Below are 25,816 nucleotides of genomic sequence, written 5' to 3'. Positions count from 1 at the left end.
GGGAGTTCACTTATTATTAGGCTCTCTGTTTGTCTGTTATTGGTGTATAGCAATGCTTGTGATTTTTGCATATTGATTTTGTATCCTGAGACTTTGCTGAAGTTGCTTATCAGCTTAAGGAGATTTTAGGCTGAGACAATGGGGTTCTCTAAATATATAATCCTGTCATCTGCAAACAGAGGCGATTTGACTTCCTTTCTTACTATTTGAATACCCTTTATTTATTTCTCTTGCCTAATTGTTCTGGCCACAACTTCCAATACTATGTTGAATAGGAGTGGTGAGAGAGGGCATCCTTGTCTTGTGCTGGTTTTCAAAGGGAATGCTTCCAATTTTTGCCCATTCAGTACGATATTGGCTGTGGGTTTGTCATAAATAGAGATACGTTCCATAGATACCTAGTTTATTGTGAGTTTTTAGCATGAAGGGGTGTTGAATTTTGTTGAAGGCCTTTTCTGCGTCTATTGAGATAATCGTGGTTTTTGTGCATTATTTCCACTTTCACTCACTCCTCCTGCAGGTGAAATATCCTTCTACAAACCCATTCCTTTGCTCTCATACTGTTAATGTCTACATGGAATGTTTTTCACTTGTCTTCTATTGGAGAGTTGACCTTGGAGGCCCTGTGGCAAGCAGCACAGTTATTTTTATTTTATTCCTTTTTTTGAGACAAAGTCTCACTCTGTTGCCCAGGCTGGAGTACAGTGGCATGATCTCAGCTCACTGCAACCTCTACCTCCTGTGTTCAAGTGATTCTTCTGCCTCAGCCTCCTGAGTAGCTGGGATTACAGGTGTATGCCACCATGCTCACCTAATTGTTTTATTTTTGGTAGAGACAGGGTTTCCCCATGTTGGCCAGGCTGCTCTCAAACTCCTGACTTCAGGTGATCCACCTGCCTCGGCCTCCCAAAGTGCTGGGATTACAGATGTGAGATGCCGCACCCAGCGTAGCACAGTTCATTTTTGTTCAGCAATGATTTATTGAAGGGTTTCTATGTGCCAGACAGTGTGTTTGATGTTGGGGTATAATAACTAAAAAGACAAGGCCTTTGTTATAGGGGCACTCAACAGGTCAGTGGATGAACTTTTCCGGCTTGACTAACTCTTTTATTTTCTGGTTCCCACACTCACTCCAAACTAAGCCTTTCTTTCTTTTGCCACTTATATTCAGTTAAGCTCAGAGACATTAGCTGAGAGCAATGTCTGAATACTTTGGAGTTTCCTCTATCATGTCCCTCGAAAATGGGGTGATATGGTTTGACCCTCTGTACCCACCCAAATCTCATGTTGAATTTTCAGTGTTGGGTGAGGGACCTGGTGGGAGGTGGTTGCATTGTGGGGTGGAGTTCCCCTTTGTTGTTCTCGTGATAGTGAGTGAGTTTTCACGAGATACGATTGTTTAAAAGTATGTGGCACTTCCTTCTTCTTCTCTCTGTCTTCCACTCCACCATGGTAAGACATGCTTGCTTCCCCTTCACTTTCTGCCATGATCGTAAGTTTCCTGAGGCCATGCTTCCTGTACAGCCTGCAGAACTGTGAGTCAATTAAAACTCTTCATAAATTACCAAGTGTCAGATATTTCTTTATAGCAGTGTGAGAATGGACTAATAAATGAGATTTCTCCTGAAATTTTCTTCCCATAAACATCAGCTTGTTCTAGCAACATTTTAACCCAGCTTCTCTGGCCAGTGTACTCTTGTAATTGCTTTAATTTTACTCTGCTGGCTTCCAAGGGAGATTATTCTTTTTAATGAAAGGAAGCAGATAATAAATAATAAGTTCACATTTTATAGGGGAAAGGTTTGGTACTTTTCTGCCTTGAGAGCTGAAGAATTGCTGTCTTATTAGAGGGCAGGTGGTAGTTAAGAATAAAGGTCCTGGAATCAGGTTGCATGGGTTCAAATGTAACTCTATCCCTAGCTGTGACCTTGGGCCAGTTATTTCAAGTCTCTGGGCTTTGCTGTTCTCTTCTGCTAAACTGGGTTAATAATAGGGCCTTCATGTCAGGACTGTTGGGAGGAATAAGTAGGATTTAGAAGAGTCACATAAAATGCTCAATAATATTATCTATTATTAAAAGCAAGTCCTATTCTTTGATGACCTCAATACGGATTGATTTGAAATTAGCCTAGGATTTAAAATTTGCTATGTTTCTATGTATTAAGATCACCAAAAAATTATTACACAAAGCATAACTTCTAATGACTTCATCTAGTATTTCAATTTGGGAAATATATTCTAAGAAACTAATTCAAGATGAAGACATACATAGGTACAGAAATATTAATCATATTAACTATTCAAAAGAGCAAAAAGCCACTTCTGGATGTAACTTTCACTTACAAATATTACATAAATTTTTATATTATATAAAATTAGAGAATTTCCACAAATGTATTTGTAATGTCCATTATTTTATTAATAATATATAATAATGTATAACTTATTTAATAAACATCCATTAAAACTATATTTATAAAAATTCTCTAATGGATGGAAAAGACTTATGCGAAAATAGGTTAAAAAAGATAATAAAATGCGTATATTGTACATGCTAAACTCTGAAAAATAACACACACAGAAGAAGATAATTGCACCAAATTTTTCTGAGCAGTTAACTCTTTCTTGATGGGAAGACTATGGGTAGTCTTTCTATTTATCTGCATTGAAACAAATTTATTAATTTATAATATGAATGAAAAGTATTTTTAAATGTTAACATGGATAACCCCAAGTTTCACAAAATGGCATTTGAATATTGAAACCCAGTGGGAATTTTAATTATGTTAAGTCGGTAAGAGATTCCTAAAATATTTGAAGGTGGGAGCTGCCTGTTTTTAATAATCTTCTTCACTTAATAAAACGGTTTGTACTCTGTGAACATCTGTTTTGTGATTGTTGACATATCTAGAGATTGGTTGGCTAAATCTTCAGATATCTAAATTTTAGTAATATCAAGCAGAGCAAATGGAAAAATTAAGAGTCCTTAATTATACATCTGAATCTTTTTTCTGGTTCTTTCTTTATTTTTATTTTTTATAAATGAAACTATTGGGTCTGACAAAAATCAGTGCACTGTATATTGTGTATTTTTACAAAGCTAGTAGCAGATGTAATGGCAACAAGAGAGAAACCTTGAAGTACTGAGGGAGAAAAATGTGAGGATGAAGCCATAAGAGGCGATAGTAAAAGGCCTGAAACTGGTAATTGGTAGCATCCAGGACATTTGGGGGCTGTGCAATTTCCAAGATCACTGAAAATTCCCTTGGAGAGTGAAAGATACTAGATTTCTGCTATTGGACCTAGAAAGGGGAGGTAAAGGTTATTTGGCCTGCATCTACTATAGCATCTCAGGAATAGACTCATCAGCTTTGTCGTCACTGCCTGAGAAGATCCAGGATGACACCTTAAGGCAAAATAAGTGGAATCAGAAGATAGTTAGGAAGCTGCAGAACCACTGCTAGCTTTAACTTCCTCAGGATCCCAGAGCCCTTGTCCTGTCACTCCCCTTCCTTCCTGGAATAGATACTGTCATGTTCAAAGGGCAGAATTGGGACCACCCTGGTTCTGATTTATGTCCACCGCACTGCCTCTATGTTCTCCCATACGCTGTTCTCTTTTCTTGTGCTTGGGCTTCAAGCTCTCATCTAGAGGGTAGGAGAGGAAACAAAGAATGGTAGAAGAAAACTTCAATTTTGGTGGGAAAAGGCACAACAAAGAGATGCTCAACAAAGATAGCAGATACTCTCTAGATAAATGTGAAGATTTTAATGTGGATTGAATTCTTTCCCCTATTTGTAAAGACATCCTTTCTTCTAAAGTGATTTCTTTTGCTGCTTTTAGTTTATCACCATTATTATCAGTATCATTGTCATTATTATCAGTATCATTGTCATTATTATCAGTATCATTGTCATAATTATCATTGTATAGTGACTTACAGTGGACAAAATACTTTCATATATGTTATTTTATTTAATCCTTACAATAACCCTATGTAAAGTTATTACTAGCTTTTTACAGTTGAAGAAATCAAAACTTAGAAATGACATGATTTTCCCATGTAAAAAAGTCAAACTCATATGCTTTGACCTTTGTTCATCGGTTTGGTCCTAGAACTGACATACACTATCATATCAACTGTCCCAAATGACAAATCCTGAGGCTTAAACTGTATTCCATTAAGGCATATCCCAAATTATCTAAATCTTCCTTTGGATACTTTGCCAGTCTAATACTCAAGGCTTATAAAACTCAGAGAAGTCTAAGAAGAATAGAAAGAATTCTACTTTTTTTTTTTTTTTTTGCTTGTGTTAAGAATACTATTTTAATTTATTTGCACTATCCCAAAGTGGCAGTCTTGGCAATATTCTGCTCTGAAGTCTTTCTTGATATATTTTCCATAAATATACAGTTTCCCAAAATGCTTCCACTTTGGTAGCAAAAGAGAAGAAAAATGTTATTTTAGGCCGAGAAACAAAGACTATGAAGGTTATGGGCAAAAAAAAAAAAAAAAAAAAAAATGTATCATGCACAGTTCTCCAAATTTTAACATAGGTCCAATAAACATTTCCAGTTCCCAGACCGTCTTTTGGCTCTCATCAAAGAACTCCAAGCCCTGTTTTTAACTCAAAAAGACCTCCTATACCCTGATAATACCCTTGGTATCAGATTTTAAAAACATAGAGCTGTCAAGTGTCAACATTTTGTGGAGAGGGGTCAAATTAGCATTTCCTCCTGAGAATTTGCACCAGTTTTTTCTGTTACTGACTCTGGCACTCAAAGCAGGAATGTTTGTTATTCCTTAGACCTAGATGAGAAAGAACTCAGCTCTGTTGCTTTCAGGGGATGGTAATATTACTTGATGGCAAAAGTGAAAAAGATATGAAAACTCCCAACTTTGGCAGGATTTAATTTTTTTCTCCATCTATGTTGTCTCATTCAGTATAATAAAACAAATCTTAGAAGGTTGTTGTCTTTGTTAGGGCTGCTAGAACAAAATATCTTAGACAAGGTAATTTATGAGTAGCACAAATTTATTGCTCACAGTTCTTAAGGCTGGAAGGTCCAAGATCAAGGCACCTCCAGATTCAGTGTCTGGTGAGGCTTGCTCTCTACTTTAAAGATGGTGCCTTGTTGCCATGTTTATGTCCTCATGTGGCCAGAGAGGCAGACAAGTTCCCTCAGGCCTCTTTTATAAAGGAACTAATCCCATTCATTAGGATTGAGCTCTCATAACCTAATCAACCCCACAAAGCCTCAACTCTTAATTCTACCACATTGGGGAATAGGCTCCAACGTATGAATTTTGGGGAGACACAAACATTCTGAACATAGCAGTTGTAACAAAATTTAGTAAAACTGTATCAATTTGAGATTTACTGAAACATATTTTTGGAGGATTTTGTGTTTTTGATTCAAACATTTATTGAGTACCTATTCTCTACAAGGCACTGTGGGAGGTTAAAAATAGGACTTTTCAACCACACTCCTCTGGTAAGCTTTCCCTACACCTACCCCAGGACGATGTAAGATCATAATCTATATGCTTCAATGGTAGCCAACATTTACCTTGATCATAACAGTCGTTCAAAAAGTATTTACTGAAGGCCTTCTAAGTGTCAGACAGTGTGCTAAGATCTTGAGAGCCAACATCTTCCCTACTAAGTTGTGAGCAACTTGAAGACTGAGATTTAAATGAAAAATATTAATACATTAATTGAAATGATACTGGCTAACTTTCTAGAACAAAAGGGGAAAGTGTAGACCCAGGGAGAGATAGGCACTAGGAGTTCAAGTGGCAGGATATGGTGGGCAATTTCCAGCTTTTTAAAATTTTTTTTGAAACAGAGTCCTGCTCTGTCACCCAGGCTGGAGTGCAGTGGCACCATCTTGGCTCACTGTAACCTCCACCTCACGGGTTCAAGTGATTCTCTCGTCGCAGTCTACAGAGAAGCTGAGATTATAGGTATGCACCACCACGCCTGGCTAAATTTTGTATTTTCAGTGGAGTCAGGGTTTCGTCACATTGGCCAGGCTGGTCTCAAACTTCTGACCTCAGGTGATCCACCCACCTTGGCCTCCAAAAGTGCTGGGATTACAGGCATGAGCCGCCACACCTGGCCTCAATTTCGTCCATCTTAAAATTAAACACCTGTCGGGGTTTTAGGTCTTTGCATCTTGACTCAAGATTCCAAGTCCTTCAAGGGAGAATACAATTAGCCTAACTGGGGTCATAGGCCCATCACTTGAATAGTGACACCTGGACTAATAATCCCGCGAAGCCAGCACACACAGCAATGGAGTGAAAATTCACTCAAGGGATTGAGAAAGTGTTTCCAAATCAAAGAGGAACAGATACAGGCAGCTAAAACACAACAAATATACATTGTACATGGCAACACTACACAAAAACCTTTTATGTCTAAGTTCTAGAATTTCAAATGGAAATCCTTACTTTACGTTTTCTCCTGCTTCCTGATTCCTCTCATTTACCTCTGGCCTTCATTCAGGAGGAATGTGGAGATAAATGCTCACAAATGCATTGCTGATATGTTCTACTAAACAAGGTAGATAGACTAAGAATCAGTAAGTCACAGAATTCGAAAACAGGTATTAACACTTTGGGTTATGTAGTTATCTAAAGGCTATTTGCTTTTTATCTGGGCTGTATTTTGTATTTTGTCCAAGTATAAACTTATTTATTTGTCTGCATAATTCAGAGAAGTGAATTCCTCACCTTAGAGTCCTCATTTTTGTAGGTACTATGAAAGCCACATTACTTAACATTTTTGTCTCAATTTTTCCACCTACAAAACAGGAGCTAGATACAATCATTGTTAATGCTGCCATATTTAATGCTTGTCTAAATATTTATGATATTCAGACATGGTCATCTTTGTTTTCCCTTCAGAAACTTTAACTTTTAGTCAGGTTGGCCCAGGTAAAAAGATGAAGACAGGTCAAGTCTGATTCTGGGGCTTTCTATTCACTGCTGTCTTATTTCTTCATGCCGTTTTTTCACATTTCCATTTTCTCTCTTACTGAGATAATGAGTGTAAAAAGTGAACTAAATGGTGTTTGGGGATGGTAAGTCTTGAGCATATAGACATTGTATCCTGAGTCCCACTTCTACACAAGTTGCTCAGAACTCACTGTAAGTGTCATCACGTTTTCCAGAGCCCAGGATGGCTGGCTGACTTCCAGCTATGAGAAATGGCTTTCTGAACATGGGCTGGTGAATCCGGTGCTTTCAAGATTTGTGTAGCCTGTGTCTTCTCAGAGCTGAGGATTCAGTCATTAAGTTCTCAGCAAGAAGGGGGATTCTAGGGCTGTTTACATCACGTAGTACAAACCACATTTGATTACGTGACACATCAGGAATTCATTTAAATCCATAGACAAATCAAGATTCCACACAGTATTACACTCATTTTTTATGACTCATGGGAACGTTTTTCTTGTAAATTCAAATACGAGTGATTTAAAAAAAATTCCTAAATGGTTCTCATTGTTCCTAGATATTTTGTAATTCCTTGTCTTTCTCTTTTGAGAAAAAATGAAAAACCCTTGCTCCTTTATCCTTAGAATACCCTTCAGGTCCTGTTTCTCACTGTCTGTTTTATTGCTTAAGCAACTGATTAGGTTTCTTTACGTAATATCAGGAGCTTCATATCTAGAAAAAAATATTTTTTCCAAGTGAGCTCTGGAAATTTCTGGAAAAGAAGTAGAATTTCTTTAGATTGACATTTTATAATATTTATGATAGCTCATAACATATTATGAATGTGATGGAATCTCTAACTTTCCTTAGCCTCATAGAAATTTTTTAAAATATTCTTTTAAATGCCCTGGCACCAGCATCTGTATTATATTGCCTTTGAAAATAATGTAAAGTTCTACACATTTAGGAAGATCAAAACAAAGCCATCTTCATAATGATACATAGTGCTGAGCCAGGCTTGGGGGAAATATTAATAGTTACTGAGAACCCACTCTTTTGTTTACTTTTTTTTTAAGAGTATTTTTAGGTTCATAGCAAAATTAAAAGGAAGAACATAGATTTCCCATACTCCATGCCCCTACACATGCATAGTTTTCCTTATTATCAACATTCTTTATCAGGGTGGTACATTTGTTGCAATTGATGAACCTACGTTGACACATCATAATCACCCAAAGTCTGTAGTGTACATTACAGTTTGTTCTTGGTGTTGTACATTCTATGTGTTTAGACAAATGTAAATATGAAGATACATATGCATAATTACAGTACCATATGGAGTATTTTCACTGCCCTTAAAATAATCTGTGCTCCATGTATTCATTTCTTACTTTCTGCAATCCCTGGCAACCACTGATCTTTTAGTCTACATAGTTTTGCCTTTCCAGAAGATCGTGTTGGAATCATACAGCATATAGATTTTTCAGATTGGCATCTTTCACTTAATAATATGTACTTAATATAATATATATAATATGCATTCCTCCATATCTTTGTAGCTCATTTTTTTAGCGCTGAATAATATTCTAATGTCTGAGTGTACCACAGTTTATTAATTTATTCATCCACTGAAGATATCTTGATTGTTTCCAAGTTTTGGCAACTAGGAATAAAGCTATTATAAACATTCATGTGCATTTGCGTGTGTGTGTGTGCGGACATAACTTTCCAACTCGTTTGCGTAAATGCCAAGAAATGCATTTGCTAAGTTGTATGTAAGAGTATGTTCAGTTTTGTAGACACTGCCAAACTCTCTTCAACAGTAGCTATACCATTTTGCATCCCCACCGCAATGAATGAAAGTTCCTGTTACTTGGTCTCCTTGTCAACATTTTGTGTTACTGGTGTTCCAGATTTTGGACAGTCTAATATGTGTGTAATGGTATCTCATCGTTTAATTTGCATTTCTCTGATGACATATGAAGCGAAGCATCTTTTCACATGCTTATTTGCATTCATGTTTTTTCTTGGTGAGGTGTCTGAGTCTTTGGTCCAGTTTTAAAGATTGTGTGTTTTCTTATTCTTGAGTTTCAAGGGTTTTTGTATGTTTTAGATAACAGCCCTTTATCAGATGTGTTGTTCACAAATATTTTCTCCAGTCTGTGACTTCTCTTCCCATTCGCTTGAAATTGTCTTTCACGGAGGAGTTTTTAATTTTAATGAAGTCCATCTTATCAATGATTTCCATCATGGATGATGCTTTTGATGTTTTATCTAAAAAGTCACTGTTACACCCAAGGTCATCTAGGTTATCTCTTATGTTATATTCTAGGAGTTTTCTAGTTTTGTGGTTAACATTTAGGCGTATGATTCATATTAACTTGATTTTTCTGAAGGGTGTAAGATTTCTGTTTAGATTTTTATTATTTATTTATTTATTTATTTATTTTGCAGCTGGATGTCCAGTTATTCCAGCATCATTTGTTGAAAAGAGTATCTTTTATCCATTACATTGCTCCTTTGACAAAAATCAGTTGACTGTATTTATGTGAGTCTGTTTCTGGGATCTCTGTTCTGTTCTATTGATCTATTTGTATATTCTTTCATCAATATCACAGTGTGTTGATTACTGCAGCTTTGTAGTAAGTTTTAAAGTCAGGTAGTGCCAGTCTCTAACTTTGTTCTTTTCTTCAATGTCATGTTGACTATTCTAGATTTTATTCCTACCCCCCATAAACTTTAGAATCAATTTGTCAATATCCACAAAGTAACTTGGATTTTCATTGTAATTATCTCAAATCTATTGACCAAGTTGCGAAGAACTGACATCTTGAAAATGTTGATACTTTCTATCCATGAATATGGAATATCTCTCCATTTATTTAGTTCTTCTTTGATAGCTTTCATTAGAATTTTGTAGGTTCCCTCATATAAATCTTGTACATATTTTGTAAGATTTATACTTAAGTACTTTCTGGGGTGTGCTAATGTAAATGTTATTGCGTTTTTAATTTCAAATTCCCCTTGTTCATTGCTGGTATATGGAAAAGTTATTGACCATTTATATATTCTTTTTTTTTGATACAGGGTCTTGCTCTATGGTCTAGGCTGGAGTGCAGTGGTGTGATGCAATCTCAGCTCACTGCAACCTCTGCATCTTGGGCTCAGGTGATCCTCCCACCTCAGCCTCTCGAGTAGCTGGGGCTACAAGCAGGCACCACCACACCTGGCAACTTTTTCTATTTTTTTTTTTTTTTTTTTTTAGTAGAGACAGGGTTTCTCCATGTTGACCAGGCTGGTCTCCAACTCCTAGGCTCAAGCAATCTGCTCACCTTGGCCTCCCAAAATGCTGGGATTACAGGTGTGAGCCACCATACCTGACCGCTATTGACTTTTTTACATTAACTTTGTATCCTGGAGCCTTGCTAAAATTGCTTAGTAGTTCCAGGAGTAATTTTTGTTTGTTTTAAATCAATTCTTTGAGATAATCATATTGCCTTTACATAAAGAGTTACATTTCTTCCTTCTTAACTTGTATACTTATTATTTCCTTTCCTTTTTCTGTCTTGTATTAGCTAGACTTCCAGTACAATGTCGATAAAATGTGATGAGAAGAGACATCCTTGCCTTGTTCTTGAAATTACTGGGGAAGTTTTATGTTTCTCACCAATAGGTATCATGCTAACTGTTGGTTAGCTGTAGGGTTTTTGTATATATTCTCTCTCAAGTTGAGGAAGTTCCCCTCCATTTCTAGTTTACTAAATCTTTTTATTATGAATGAATGTCAAAATTTGTCAAATGTGTTTTTTGCATCTATTGATATGATCATGTAGTTTTTATTTATTAGCTTGTTGATGTGATAGAATACAAGAATTGATTTTCAAATGTTGACCCAAACTTGTATACCAAGGATAAATACCACTTGGTCATGGTGTAGGATTTTATATACATTGTTTTATATGATTTACTGAGAATTTTTACAGCTGTTGTCATAAAATGGATTGATCTGTAGTTTTTATTTCTTCTAATGTCTTTCTCCAGTTGGGTATAGAGTAATATTGGTCTCATAAAATGAGTTTGGAAATATTCCCTCTGGTTCTCTACTCTGAAAGAAATTATAGAGAATTGCTATCATTTCTTTCTAAATATTTTGTAGAATTCATCAGTAAACTTATTTGGTCCTGGTGCTTTCTGTTTTGGAAGTGTATTATCAATTCAATTTCCTTAATATGGGGCTATTCAAATTGTTTATTTCTTTTTCTGTGAGTTTTGGCAAATTGTGTTCTTCCAGAAATTGTTCCATTTTATCTAGATTATCGCATGTGTGTGTGTAGTGTTGTTTGCAATATTCCTTTATTATCCCTTTAATGTTTATAGGCTCTATAATGATATCACGTCTTTCTTTTCTGATATTATTAGTTTCTGTTCTCTTTTTTCCTAGTTTACCTGGCTAAAGGCTAATTAATTGTATTGAGCTTTTCAAAGAACCAGCTTTTGATTTTATTGATTTTTCTCTATTGATGTCTTATTTTCAATTTTATTAACTTGGTTTTTGCTCTAATGTTTATTTTTTTTCCTACAGATGACTTTGGATTTAATTTGCTCTTCTTTATCTAGTTTTCTGAGATAGGAACTTAGAATATTGATTTTAGATTTTCTTTTTACTGATGTTTGCATTTTAATACTATAAATTTTCCTCTAAGTACTGCTTTTGCTGCATTTCACAAATTTTATATTTTAAAATTTCTCTTGAGATTTCTTGTTTGACCCCCATGTTATTTAAAAGCATGTTGCTGACCAGCCTGGGCAAAACAGCAAGATCCTGTCTCTATAAAAGTTATAAAAAAAATCAGCCGTGTACGGTGGTGTGTGCCTGTAGTCCTAGCTACTCAGGAGGCTGAAGCGGGAGGATTACTTGAGCCCAGGAGTTTGAGGATGCAGTAAGCTATGATCATGCCACTGAACTTCAGTCTGGGTGACAGAATGAGATCCTCTATTTTCTTTTTTAAAAAGCATGTGGCTTAATCTGTGTGCATTTTGTGATTTGGTGTTTCCAATTATCTTTTTGTTTTTGATTTCTAGTTTAATTTCATTTGGTTTGAAAGCAGACACTCCCTAATTTATATTCTTTTGAATTTGTTAACATGTGACATATGGTCCTGAATAAGGTCTGTATCTATGCATGTTTCATGTGAGTTTGAGAATAATTTGTAATTAGCTGTTGCTGGATAAAATAATCTGTAGATGCCAGTTATACACAGTTGATTGATGATGTTGTTTACTTCAACTAGGTCCTTACTAATGTTATGCTTGCTGGATGTGTCCATTTCTGAAAAAGAGATGTTGAAGTCTCCAGCTATAATGATGAATTCATCTATTTCTCCTTTGCAGTGCTATCAGTATTTGCCCCACCTGTTCTGACACTGTCGTTAGGTAAGTATACATGAAGAATTGTTATATATTATTAGAATTGACCCCCTTATCATTATGTAATGCTCTTCTATATCCCTGATAACTTTCCTTGCTTTAAAGTCATCTTTGTCTGAAATTAATATAACTATTCCATTTTCTTCTGATTAGTGTTAACATGCCATATTTTTCTCTATTCATTTAATTCTAAACTATATGTGCCTTTATACTTAAAAGGGGCTTCTTTCAGACAATACATAGTTTGGTTTTTTTTAAATCTACTCAGACAGTCTCTGTCTTATATGGTACATTTAAACTATTGATGTTCAAAATGATTACTGATGGTTGGATTAACATCTACCATATTTGTACTGTTTTCCCTTCAAAGCTTTCTTTTCTTTTCTTTTTTTCTTTTCTTTATTTCTTTATTTTTTATTATACTTTCAGTTGTGGGGCACATGTGCCGAAAGCACAGGTTTGTTACATGGGTATTCGTGTGCCATGTTGATTTGCTACACCCATCAACTCTTCATTTACATTAGATATTTCTCCTATTGAAATCCCTCTCCCAGCCCCCCACCTCCTGACAGGCCCCGGTGTGTAATGCTCCCCTTCCTGTGTCCTTTTGTTCTCATTGTTCAACTCCCACTTATGAGTGAGAACATGCAGTGTTTGGTTTTCTCTTCTTCTGTTACTTTGCTGAGAATGATGGATTCCAGTTTCATCCATGTCCCCACAAAGGACATGAACTCCTTTTTTATGGCTGCATAGTATTCCATGGTGCATATGTGCCACATTTTCTTTATTCAGTCTATCATTGATGGGCATTTGGGTTGGTTCCAAAACTTTGCTATTGTGAACAGTGCTGCAATAAACATATGTGTGTGTATGTCTTTATAGTAGAATGATTTATAATCCTTTGGGTGTATATCCAGTGATAGGATTGCTGGGCCAAATTGTATTTCTAGTTCTAGATCCTTGAGAAATCACCATACTGTCTTCCACAATGGTTGAACTAATTTAAAATCCCACCAACAGTGTAAAAGTATTCTTATTTCTTCACATCCTCTCCAGCATCTGTCGTTTCCTAACTTTTTAATGATTGCCATTCTAACCGGTGTGAGATGGTATCTCATTGTGGTTTTGATTTGCATTTCTCTAATGACCAGTAATGATGAGCATTTTTTCATAAGTTTTTTGGTTGCATAAATGTCTTCCTTTGAGAAGTGTCTGTTCATATCCTTTGTCCATTTTTTGATGCAGTTGTTTGTTTTTTTCTTGTAAATTTGTTCTTTGCTGATTCTGGATATTAGTCCTTTGTCAGATGGATAGATTGTAAACATTTTCTCCCATTCGGTAGGTTGCCTGTTCACTGTGACGGTAGTTTCTTTTGCTGTGCAGAAGCTCTTTAGTTTAATTAGATCCCTTTTGTCTATTTTGGCTTTTGTTGCCATTGCTTTTGGTGTTTTAGTCATGAAGTCTTTGCTCATGCCTATATCCTGAATGCTATTGCCTAGGTTTTCTTCTTGGGGTTTTTATGGTTTTAGGTCTTACATTTAAGTCTTTATTCCATCTTGAGTTAATTTTTGTATAAGGTGTAAGGAAGGGATCCAGTTTCAGCTTTCGGCATATGGCTAGCCAGTTTTCCCAACACCATTTATTAAATAGGGAATTCTTTCCCCATTGCTTGTTTTTGTCAGGATTGTCAAAGATCAGATGGTTGTAGATGTGTGGTGTTATTTCTGAGGTCTCTGTTCTGTTCCATTGGTCTATATATCTGTTTTCATGCCAGTACCATGCTGTTTTGGTTACTGTAGTCTTGTAGTATAGTTTGAAGTCAGGTAGTGTTATGCATCCAGCTTTGTTCTTCTTGCCCAGGATTGTCTTGGCTCTGCGGGCTCTTTTTTGGTTCCATATGAAGTTAAAAGTAGTTTTTTCCAATTCTGTGAAGAAAGTCATTGGTAGCTTGATGGGGATAGCATTGAATCTCTAAATTACTTTGGGCAGTATGGTCATTTTCATGATATTGATTCTTCCTGTCCATGAGCATGAAATATTCTTCCATTTGTTTGCTTCCTCTTTTATTTCCTTGAGTAGTGGTTTGTAGTTCTCCATGAAGAAGTCCTTCTCATCCCTTGTAAGTTGTATTCCTAGGTATTTTATTCTCTTTGTAGCAATTGTGAATGAGGGTTTATTCATGATTTGGCTCTCTGTCTGTTATTGGTGTATAAGAATGCTTGTGATTTTTGCACATTGATTTTGTATCCTGAGACTTTGCTGAAGTTGCTTATCAGCTTAAAGAGATTTTGGGCTGAGATGATGAGGTTTCCTAAATATACAATCATGTCATCTGCAAACAGAGACAATTTGACTTCCTCTTTTCCTAATTGAATACGCTTTATATCTTTCTCTTGCCTGATTGCCCTGGCCAGAGCTTCCAATACTATGTTGAATAGGAGTGGTAAGAGAGGGCATCCTTATTTTGTGCCAGTTTTCAAAGGGAATGCTTCCAGTTTTTGCCCATTCAGTATGATATTGACTGTGATTTTGTCATAAATAGTTCTTATTATTTTGAAATACATTCCATCAATACCTAGTTTATTGAGAGTTTTTAGCATGAAGGGTTGTTGGTATACCTGAAAGTGATGGGGAGAATGGAATCAAGCTGGAAGCCTTTTCTGCATCTATTGAGATAAGCGTGTGGTTTTTGTCATTGGTTCTGTTTATGTGATGGATTATGTTTATTGATTTGTGTATGTTGAACGAGCCTTGCATCCCATGGGTGAAGCTGACTTGATCATGGTGGATAAGCTTTTTGATGTGCTGCTGGATTCCGTTTGCCAGTATTTTATTTAGAATTTTCACATCAATATTCATCAGGGATGTTGGCCTAAAATTTTCTATTTTGTTGTTGTGTCTTTGCCAGGTTTTGGTATCAGGATAATGCTGGCCTCATAAAATGAGTTAGGGAGGATTCCCACTTTTTCTATTATTTGGAATAGTTTCAGAAGGAATGGTACCAATTCCTCTTTGTACCTCTGGTAGAATTCGACTGTGAATCCATCTGGTCCTGGACTTTTTTGGTTGGTATGCTATTAATTACTGCCTCAATTTCAGAACCTGTTATTGTTCTATTCAGAGATTCGACTTCTTCCTGGTTTAGTCTTTGGAGGCTGTATGTGTCCATGAATTTATCCATTTCTTCTAGATTTTCTAGCTCATTTCCGTAGAGGTGTTTATAGTATTCTCTGATGGTAGTTTGTGTTTCTCTGGGATTGGCGGTGATACGCCCTTTATCATTTTTTATTGCATCTATTTGATTCTTCTCTCTTTTCTTCTTTATTCGTCTATCTATTTTGTCGATCTTTTCAAAAAAACAGCTCCTGGATTTATTGATTTTTTGAAGGGGTTTTTGTGCCTTCATTTTGGCTCTGATTTTAGTTATTTTCTGTCTTCTGCTAGATTTTGAATTTGTTTGCTCTTGCTTCTTCAGTTCTTTTCATTGTGATGTTACGTGTCACTTTTAGATCTTTCCTGCTTTCTCTTGTGGGCATTTAGTGCTATAAATTTCCCTCTACACACCACACTACTTTAAATGTGTCCCAGAGATTCTGGTATGTTGTATCTTTGTTCTCATTGGTTTCAAAGAACATCTTTATTTCTGTCTTCATTTCGTTATTTACCCAGTAGTCATTCAGGAGCAAATTGTTCAGTTTCCTTGTAGTTCTGTGGTTTTTAGTGTTTCTTAATCCTGAGCTCTGATTTGATTGCACTGTGGTCTGAGAGACAGTTTATTGTGATTTCTGTTCTTTTACATTTGCTAAGGAGTGTTTTACTCCAATTATGTGGTCAATTTTAGAATAAATGCAATATAATGCTGAGAAGAATGTATATTCTGTTGACTTGGGGTGGAGAGTTCTGTAGATGTCTCTTAGATCCACTTGGTCCAGAGCTGAATTAAGTCCTGGATATTCTTGTTAATTTTCTGTCTCTTTGATCTGTCTAATATTGACAGTAGGATGTTAAAGTCTCCCACTATTATCATGTGGGAGTCTAAGTCTCCTTGTAGGTCTCTAAAAACTTGCTTTATGAATCTGGGTGCTCCTGTATTGGGTGCATATATATTTAGGATACTTAGCTATTCTTGTTGCATTGATCCCTTTACCAATATGTAATGGCCGCCTTTGTCTCTTTTGACCTTTGTTGGTTTAAAGTCTGTTTTATCAGAGATTAGGATTGCAACTCCTGCCGTTTTTTGTTTGTTTGTTTGTTTGTTTTGTTTTGTTTTCCGTTTGCCTGGTAATCTTCCTCCATCCCTTTATTTTGAGCCTATGTGTGTCTTTGCATGTGAGATGGGTCTCCTGAAAACAGCACATTGATGGATCTTGACTCTTTATCCGGTTTGCCAGTCTGTGTCTTTTAACTGGGGCATTTAGCCCAGTTACATTTAAGGTTAATATTGTTATGTGTGATTTTGATCCTGTCATGATGATGCTATCTGGTTATTTTGCCCATTAGTTAATGCAGTTTCTTTATAGTGTCGATGGCCTTTACAATCTGACATGTTTTTGCAGTGGCTGGTACTGGTTGTTCCTTTCCACGTTTAATGCTTCCTTCAAGAGCTCTTGTAAGGCAGGCCTGGTGGTGACAAAATCTCTCATCATTTGCTTGTCTGTTAAGGATTTTATTTCTCCTTCACTTATGAAGCTTAGTTTGGCTGGATATGAAATTCTGGGTTGAAAATTCTTTTCTTTAACAATGTTGAATATTGGTCCCCCAACCCCTTGCACTTCCCAGGTGAGGCGATGCCCTACCCTACTTTGGCTCTCCTTCTGTGGGCTGCACCCACTGTCCAACCAGTCCCAATGAGGTGAACCAGGTACCTCAATTGGAAATGCAGAAATCACTGCCTTCTGCATGAATCTCACTGGGAGCTACAAACTGGAGCTGTTCCTATTAGGCTATCTTCCTGGGCTCTCCCCAAGATCTTCTTTTTTTTCTTTTCTTCTTCAGATGTCTCACTCTGTCACCAAGTGTGAAGTGTAGTAGTATGATCACAGCTCTCTGTGTCCTCAAACTCCTGGGCTCAAGAGATCCTCCTGCCTCAGCCTCCTGAGTAGCTAGGACTACAGGCACGTGCCACCATGCTGAGCTAATTTAAGTTTTTTATTTTATTTATTTATTTTTTTGTAGAGATATTGCACAGGCTGGTCTCAGACTCCTGACCTCAAGTAATCCTCTTGCCTTGGCCTCCAGAAGCACTGGTATTACAAGCATGCCTGTCCCCTCTGTTCTTTGTTTCTATTTTTATCTCCCATTACTTCTGCTTTTTGTGGTTTTAATTGATTATTTTACAGATCCATTTTCTTTCCCTTCTTAGCTTATTTGTTGCTTTTCTTTTTGATTTTTTAAAAAAGGTTTTCCTAATGTTTGCAATAAACATTTACACCTAATCCAAATCCACTTTTAAATTATGCCATAGCATTTCAGAGATAGTGTGAATAACTTAAAAAATAATTTGAATTTCTTCAGCACATTCTTTGTATCATTGCTGTCATTCATTTCACTCATATATAATCATACATAAGCATATATAATCAAAAACATTGTTACTGTTGTTATTTGAACAAATTATTATCTGTTAGATCAATCAACAATCAGAGAAGTTTTTTTCTTACTTTCACTTATCTTGTCTTTGTTAGTTTTATTTTCTTCGCGTAGATGCGAGTTTCTGACCTAGGTCACTTTCCTTCTTTCTGACGATCTTCTTTTAACATTTATTGCAAGGCAGGCTTACTGGCAACAAATTTTCTCAATTTTTATTTGTCTAAGAAAATCTTTATTTCTTCTTCTTTTTTGAAGAATAATTTCACAGGGTACAAGATTCTAGATTAGTGTTTTGTTTTGTTTTTTTTTCTCTCAATACTGTATAGATTTGATTCCACTTTATTCTTGCTTGCATAGTTTCTGAGAAGTTAAATATAATTTGCTCTTCTAAGCAGCAATCCCCAACCTTTTTGACATCAGGGACCAGTTTGATGGAAGACAATTTTTCCACAGATGGGGTCAGGGGGTGGGATTGGTTTTGGGATGAAACTGTTCCACCTCAGATCATCAGGCATTAATTAGATTCTCATAAGGAGCATGCAACCTAGATCCCTTGCATGGGCAGTTCACAATAGCATTCGTGCTCCTATAAGAATCTAATGCTGCAGCTGATCTGACGGAAGGCGGAGCTCAGGTGGTAATGTTGCATTGCTGCTGCTCACCTGCTGCTGCGCAGTCCAGGCCGCAGATCAGTACAGGTCTCTGGCCCAGGGCTGAGGATCCCTGCTTTATAGGTAAGATTCCCTGACCCCTCCCTATTGCCCCTTCCCTCTCCCCTGGCTTCTTTCAGAAGTTTTTATCTTCCATTTTCTATAATTGGAATATAGTAGGCCTAGTTGTTGTTTTTTGGGCATTTAACCTGTTTAATGTTCTCTGAGCTTCCTAATTTTATAACTTGGTGTCTGACATTAATCTTTGGAAAGTTTTAGTCATTGTTGTTTCAAATATTTGTTCTGCTTCTCTCTTTCTTCTCCTGGTATTCCTCAGTTTGAATAGATGACATGCTTTGTAATTGTCCCACAGAGATTAGATATTCTGTACTACTTTTTTTCTTTTTTCACTTTGCTTTTCAATTTTGGAAGTTTCTATGGTCATATCCTCAGGCTAAGAGAGTCTTTCCTCAGCCTTGTCCAGTTTGCTGATGAACCCATTAAAGGCATACTTTATTTCTGTGGATGCATTTTTGATGTCTAGTATTTCTGATTGATTCACTCCTAGAATTTCCATCTCTCTGCTTATATAATTGACCTCTTTTTGCATGCTGTCTACTTTTTCCATGAAAGCCATTATCATATTAATTATGGTTAAAAAAAATCCTTGGCTTAATTCCAACATTCCCACCATATGTGGTTGGTTCAGATGCTTATTCAGCCTCTTCAAACTGTTTTTCTGCCTTACAGTATAACTTGTAATTTTTTGTTTAGAGGAAGACATGATTTACTGGGTAAAAAGTAATTCGGTAAGTAGGCCTTAGTCATGTGGTGATAAGGTGTGAGGGGAGAAGAAGTGCTCTGTAGTCCTATGATTCAGTCTCACATCTTTTATTGAGGCTGTGCCTCTGGGCTGTTACTTCACAGTGCCTTCCAGTCCCCTCACTTAAGTGGAACAGTATGGATAGAGGAGGCTGGAGTTGGGTGTTTTCCTTTCCTCAATATGGAAAGCTAGAGGATGCAGAGTTAGGTATTTCCCTTCTCCTATGTGAAAGGCTAGAGCTGAGTGGATTTGGATATTTCCCTTCTCCAGGTTAGTTAGGCTCTGATAATGCCCCAGAAGGTTAGACTTTTGTTAATTAGTTTCTCCTTAGGGTCTCGTTAAGAACAAAATGCTCTAATTTATTTCAAAATGGTTCCTTTTCCCACTCACCTGCCAGAAATGTGAGATTTCCCCCCCCAGCATTTACTGTGGTAACTTGCTTGATCTGCTGAACATAAATCTCACAGTATTGTGGGAGCCTCCCTATGACTGGGTGCTCCTGGAGTTTTTCTCTCTCAGAAGTGTCCACAATGAGCCTCCATCAATTTGTCCACTGTGGTTTATGTTTTCCTTCCCTGATGCTGCTTCCTGACATCTCAGCTTACACATCTTCTCTGGCACTCCCTGTGTCCACCTGTCTCTCCACTTTTGAGGGCAGTGGTTTGCCTCATGTCCTCCTCTTTCTTTGAGATTCAAGAAGAGTTGTTGCTTTTTCAGTTTGTTCAATTTTTTTTTTTTTACTTGCTGTTAGGACACAGCCACTGCTTCCAAAGTCTTTACATGCAGAACAGGAAACCAGAAGTCAGAGATGCTCTTTTTTTATATGGAAAAATATATTTTATATGGAAACAATTTCACACTTTAAAAAATAAAAATAGCAAAAGGAAAACTAATGCATCCTTTAACCTAGATTCCCCTGTTGTTACCATTTTACTCTGTTTGCTTTATTATTTTCATTTGCTGTCTCATTGAGTAACTACTCTTTTGCCAGGTTTTTTATCTTCTCCCTATTTCTAATCTTCAGAACAACTTTATCTAAAATTCATCTGCATTTTAGATATAAAGAAACTAAAGCTTTATGAGATGAAGTGGCTAGCTATTATTTTTTGCCTCTTATTCTCCTTGTGTTTTCTAAGTTTCCTTTGGAGAACCCTGACTCTCCACCCATGTAGTTCAGATGGATGGATCCTCTCCAGGTTGTAGGGGTGGGTTCACGACCCATTCTTAGCAAATGAAGGCAATGCATCTTCTTTGTTATAGCAATTGGTTCAGAGATGGGCATATGACTCAATTAAGATGAATTATAACCAGTCAGCATTAGTCCCAGAGCATTTTTCTGAAACAATTAGGAATGTAGTCCTCTTGCCCTTGGAATTCTTAAACTGTAGAATACAAGTTTGGAGCTGTTAGAGACCTTTTTTTGCTAACACAAAGAGACTTATAGTGAGATTGAGAATAAAGCTAACAGAGAAAGAAAGTTCTGAAAGAAAGAGTCATAGATGCCTGGAATCATTATTTGCAAGATAATGACACAGTCATGTTAGATTTAGATTTCCCTTTTTGCCCAATATTTACCCTTGCAACCTAGAATACACTCCTGTTCTATTCCACTCTATCCTTCTCTATTCTATTCTATCTTTCTCTATTCAGTTATTTCCATTCCATTGTACTCCACTTAAAAAGAAATAGTGGTTGATTTGAGATTCTGTTACTTGCCACTGAAAACATTCTGACTAATTGAGACACTACACTCTTTTCCAAGATTCCAAGGCTGTTAAGTGTCAGGAGCCGGAATTTAAACTAAGTTCTGTCTTAGGCCAAACTCTTATCTCTTGCAAATAGAAGAGGCCTCTCAATTGTACTAAGTGCTGACAAATAAAGAGAAGGAGAGAATTGCACACATGCAACTTCTTAAGAAGAATGTTTCAGGCCAGGTGCGGTGGTTCACGCCTGTAATCCCAGCACTTTGGGAGGCCAAGGCAGGTGGATCACGAGGTCAGGAGATTGAGACCATCCTGGCCAATATGGTGAAACTTTGTCTCTACTAAAACTACAAAAATTAGCTGAGCGTGGTGGCACATGCCTGTAATCCCAGCTACTCAGGAGGCTAAGGTAGGAGAATTGCTTGAACCAGGGAGTTGGAGGTTGCAGTGAGCCGAGATCACACCACAGCACTGCAGCCTGGCGACAGAGCAAGACTCCATCTAAAAAAAAAAGAAGAATGTTTCAGTAAACAAACTGTTTTTTAACATGTCTGTCATCCATGTTCTTGTAGAACATCATATTCTGTACTGTGGCAAATAAAGAAAGACATATAAATAAAAATAACTCACTGTGTAATGCTTATGAATTAATAGAAAATAAGTTATTTTTTAAAAGACAGGGAAAAAGACATATTGAGAGTTTGATCATTTTGAACTACATAAATGGACAAAAATTTATGTCTGAAATAATACCCTCAAACCATTACCCTTTTCTAATGTTTCCAATACTCCCCACAAAGTCACTGGCTTCAGATCCTTTAGGTACATAACACGAGTCATTTTCAGTTCTCTCTTGCCCTCACCAAAAGGTCACAAGACAAGCCCTGGTGATTCTAATTATAGAATATTATTTCATCTTTTATACTTCCACAGGCCTGGGCTTTTTTTTTTTTTTTGTATTAAGCTGGGACTGTTGCAACAATATATTATAATAACAAAATATTATAATATTTGCCATGCTTTTGTTTTCAGGCAGAAGGACTTGGTCACCCAAGCATTTGCTAAACCAGCATTTTTCAAGTGTTGGGCCTTAGTAGGTCACAGTCACTATTTCATTTAAAGTGGAGTACAGTGGAATGGAAATAACTGAATAGAGGAAGATAGAATAGAATAGAGAAGGATAGAGTAGAATAGAACAGGAATGTATTCATGTTGTAAAGGTAAATATTGCAGCACAACATTTTTATAAACAACATTTTTATATACCTAAAAATATGGGTATTGATATGGATATAGGTATTGGTATAGGTCTAGGAATATGATGTGAATGTGTTTGTGTGCATGCTTATGTATATTGGGTTGCCTTATATAAAATAAATTTCATATGTGAGTTTTCAACAAAAATGTTCAAAATCTGGTGAACTAGACAGAGCAGTAACTAGTAATCAAAGAAAATATATTAGCAGAATCTAGTTTATGCAAACATTGCTATAGGACATAATTATAACACACAAGTGTGACCTTGCAGTGTCCTTGCTGTGAAAATTACAGTGAATACAATCTTCCATAAGTTCTGAACTCTTTCTAATGTGCTTCAAAGTTGGCCACAAAAATGATGCTTCCTGTGAAATAACCCTTCTCTGTCATTGTTCTCTGAGCATTGCTTCTCTCCTCTCATCTCTGCCAAGTCACAGCATTACCTCCATTCAGAATCTTGTTCAAAACATACTTCTTCCACAGAACTGTGAGAAACTTTGTCCTAAAAGAAACATGGGTTAGACCTGGCACGGTAGCTGACGCCCATAATCCCAGCACTTTGGGAGGCCAAAGTAGGCGGATCACCTGAAGTCACTTGTTTATATACCTAAAGATAGGCCTGGCCAACATGGTGAAACTCCATCTCTACAAAAAATATAAAAATTAGCTGGGTGTAGTGGTGGGCACCTGTAATCCCAGCTACTCAGGAAGCTGAGGCAGGAGAATTGCTTGAACCCTGAGGTAGAGGTTGCAGTGAGCCGCGATTGGGCCACTGCACTCCAGCCTAGGCGACAGAGCAAGATTCCATCACACACACACACAAAGTTAGTTTATACCTTATTTGATTAAAATCTTTTTAACTTATTACCAGTTTTGTAGAAAGTTTGAAAAGTACAGAGGAAAAAATGAAATACAGTATAAAGGAAAGGAAAAAAAAAGTACTCCATGTCAACCAGAGGTATCTATTCCTATTAACATTTTAGGTCGGTAGAAATTGCCTCCAAAGACCAAAGAAAAAAAATTTTTTTTTTTTTTTGAGATGGAGTCTTGCTGTGTTGACCAGGCTGGGCTGCAGTGGCACAATCTTGGCTCACTGCAACCTCCCTCTCCAGACTCCAGTGATTCTCTTGCCTGAGCCTCCTCAGTAGCTGGGATTAGGAGTGCCCACTACCATGCCTGGCTAATTTTTTTTTGTAGTTTTGGTAGAGACAGGGTTTCACCATGTTAGCCAGGCTCGTCTCGAACTCCTGACCTCAAATGATCCACCCGCCTTGGCCTCCCAAAGTGCTGGGATTACAGGCATGAGTCACAGCACATGGCCAGAATAATTTTTATTTGAGATGTTGAAGAGGAATCATAATAATTTCTCCAAATCTATTCCATTTAAGGTTTAAATTAAATATAATCAATGTGAGCACAAAACTTCGATAATTAAAAAATTAACTATCACTCCTGAGTTATAAGAAGAACAAGGATTTAACCAACAGATTACTTGTGACTAAATATATTTATGAGAGTTGATGTAACTTACTAGTTTCATTAGTAAGCTGTGCCAGTTTCTCTTTGATTCAAAAAGTGTTTTCAGAGTGTCACAATAATGTTTTGGGTTGATGAAAATATGATATACACAGTGGTGAAACCTGATGAGGAATGACTGAAAACTGTGTGAAAAGAAAACATGTGAGAAGTATTAGGCTAAGTGCTTGAGAGAAAAACAGGAATGGATCTGTAGTCCTAGTGCAAGTTTCTAGAGTCTTTTTCCCTGCATCTCTGCCAACCGTCTTTCTAAATAAATTAATAATAAAGCTTGCAGGAATAACAAATGTTTTGCTGAAATGTTGATGTATTTTTATTTCTTTATTTGAACATCCTGAAAGTACCTTTGAGTTTATGAATATCAACTTTCATGGCCTCATTCATGATTTCATCTTTGTGTCTTGTCCCCACATTTCTGGGCCAGGCTTGGAGCTTCCATTAATGTCAAACGGAGCTTTGCCCTAAGGCAGGGAACTAAAAGGTTGTAGTAATAGAATGAGGATTTGTCCTACTGGAAATGAGTAAAAGAAAAGGAAGTTCAAGTCTGTCAAAGAAAGCAAAAAAAGCCTCTGGAAGTTGGAATAAAAAATAAAACTGTTTCAGATATCTTTGTTGTTTGAGATACAAACCAAGGCTATGTTGAAGTTAGCAATTTAACTTTATTTATTTGCCTTTCAGAAACAGTGTCATCTGTAAGCAGTAGCATCCTGTGGTCTCTGCAGTCTTTTCTGAAGTGTCTTTTCTTATCATGGGTCATGAAAACTTATGATAGGAATTTAACAAAACACTTAGTGTTTAAGAAATTAAGATTCCATCTTGGGCTTTCCTAAAGGGAAAAAGGAAAAAAAGTTTCTGTGTACTTTAGCAATACAACCCATGCAGAACTGGAAAATGACTAAAGAAAAGAAAAGAAAAGAATTTTCTCTTCTTCTAAAAAGTTCTGTAAAAGATAGGGCAGAGCCAGCTTTTGGTTGACTATCTGTCAAAACTAATGAAAGCCTGTAGTAAAGGCAAAAAGAATCAACCATCTTAGTTGGCCATCAAGGTAAACATCTTATACTTAGGTGCTCACCTTATTTTTTTTTGAGCTTTGCATGAGTTAAGCTGTATTTCATCTCAGATAAGCCAAAAGCCCTGGAAGTCCCTGCCCAGCCAGACTCTTTCCAGGGAAAACACAGAAGCCAGGATCTGCTGAACCCTTACAATTAAGTTGAACCATTTGAAATTGCTGGTAAGAAGTACTAGGCACATTAAATAAGTTATTGCTGTAATCCCTACAATTTGGCTTTGAGATAGGCACTACCATTCACATAAAGCTGATGAGAAAGGAGGTCAGGGAGGTAATGTTATTTGTCTAGGATAGGGTCACTTGGCTTGTCAGTGTTGGAGTTGGGTTCAAACAAGATCTGACTCTAAAGCTAGTGATGAGTTAGTTTATCAGGAAACAAAAAGTTATAGAGACATTCCTGAAATGTTTTCTTTTTTTTGGATGGCCAGAATTAAAAGTGTTTCACTACGAGTTAAGGTAAAGAGGGGGTGTACTCTCCTTGGAAAGAGAAAGGGGAAAAAAATGGGGGAAAGCTATTAATAAATGTAAAGGATTAAATTAAAAATTCATTACTGAGATGAAGGACAGAGTTAACTGTGTACAAGACATCTGACTGGGACAAAATAAAACAATAATTTGCCTCAATAAATAATAGCAAGATGTGCTATATAAATGCAATGGTACTTGGCGTACAAAAGGAAATTTAGAAACTCGAGAATACAAGCTGTTGATTAAAAAACAGTATTAGAACCCTTTAATAGTGTCTAACAAATCAGACCCAAATTATAATTCTAAGATTTTTTTTTAATCAGCCGTAGCACATAAATACATGACATGAGC

General features: G+C 36.6%; 1 long non-coding RNA gene across 1 annotated transcript; it reads left to right on the top strand.

The window, feature by feature from the left end:
- Nucleotides 1–10,001: 10,001 nt before the first annotated feature.
- On the top strand, nt 10,002–25,482 carry LOC141409769 (uncharacterized). Its single transcript, XR_012431799.1, has 2 exons — nt 10,002–12,376; nt 22,168–25,482. It is a non-coding gene; the product is annotated as an uncharacterized lncRNA (long non-coding RNA).
- The last annotated feature ends 334 nt before the right edge of the window (nt 25,483–25,816 follow it).

The sequence above is a fragment of the Macaca fascicularis genome, chromosome 2 (genome assembly GCF_037993035.2).
Source record: "Macaca fascicularis isolate 582-1 chromosome 2, T2T-MFA8v1.1".
In the NCBI taxonomy this organism is placed as follows: domain Eukaryota; kingdom Metazoa; phylum Chordata; class Mammalia; order Primates; family Cercopithecidae; genus Macaca; species Macaca fascicularis.
Note: the sequence above shows the minus strand (reverse complement) of the source record. Positions and strands in the feature narration are given on the sequence as shown.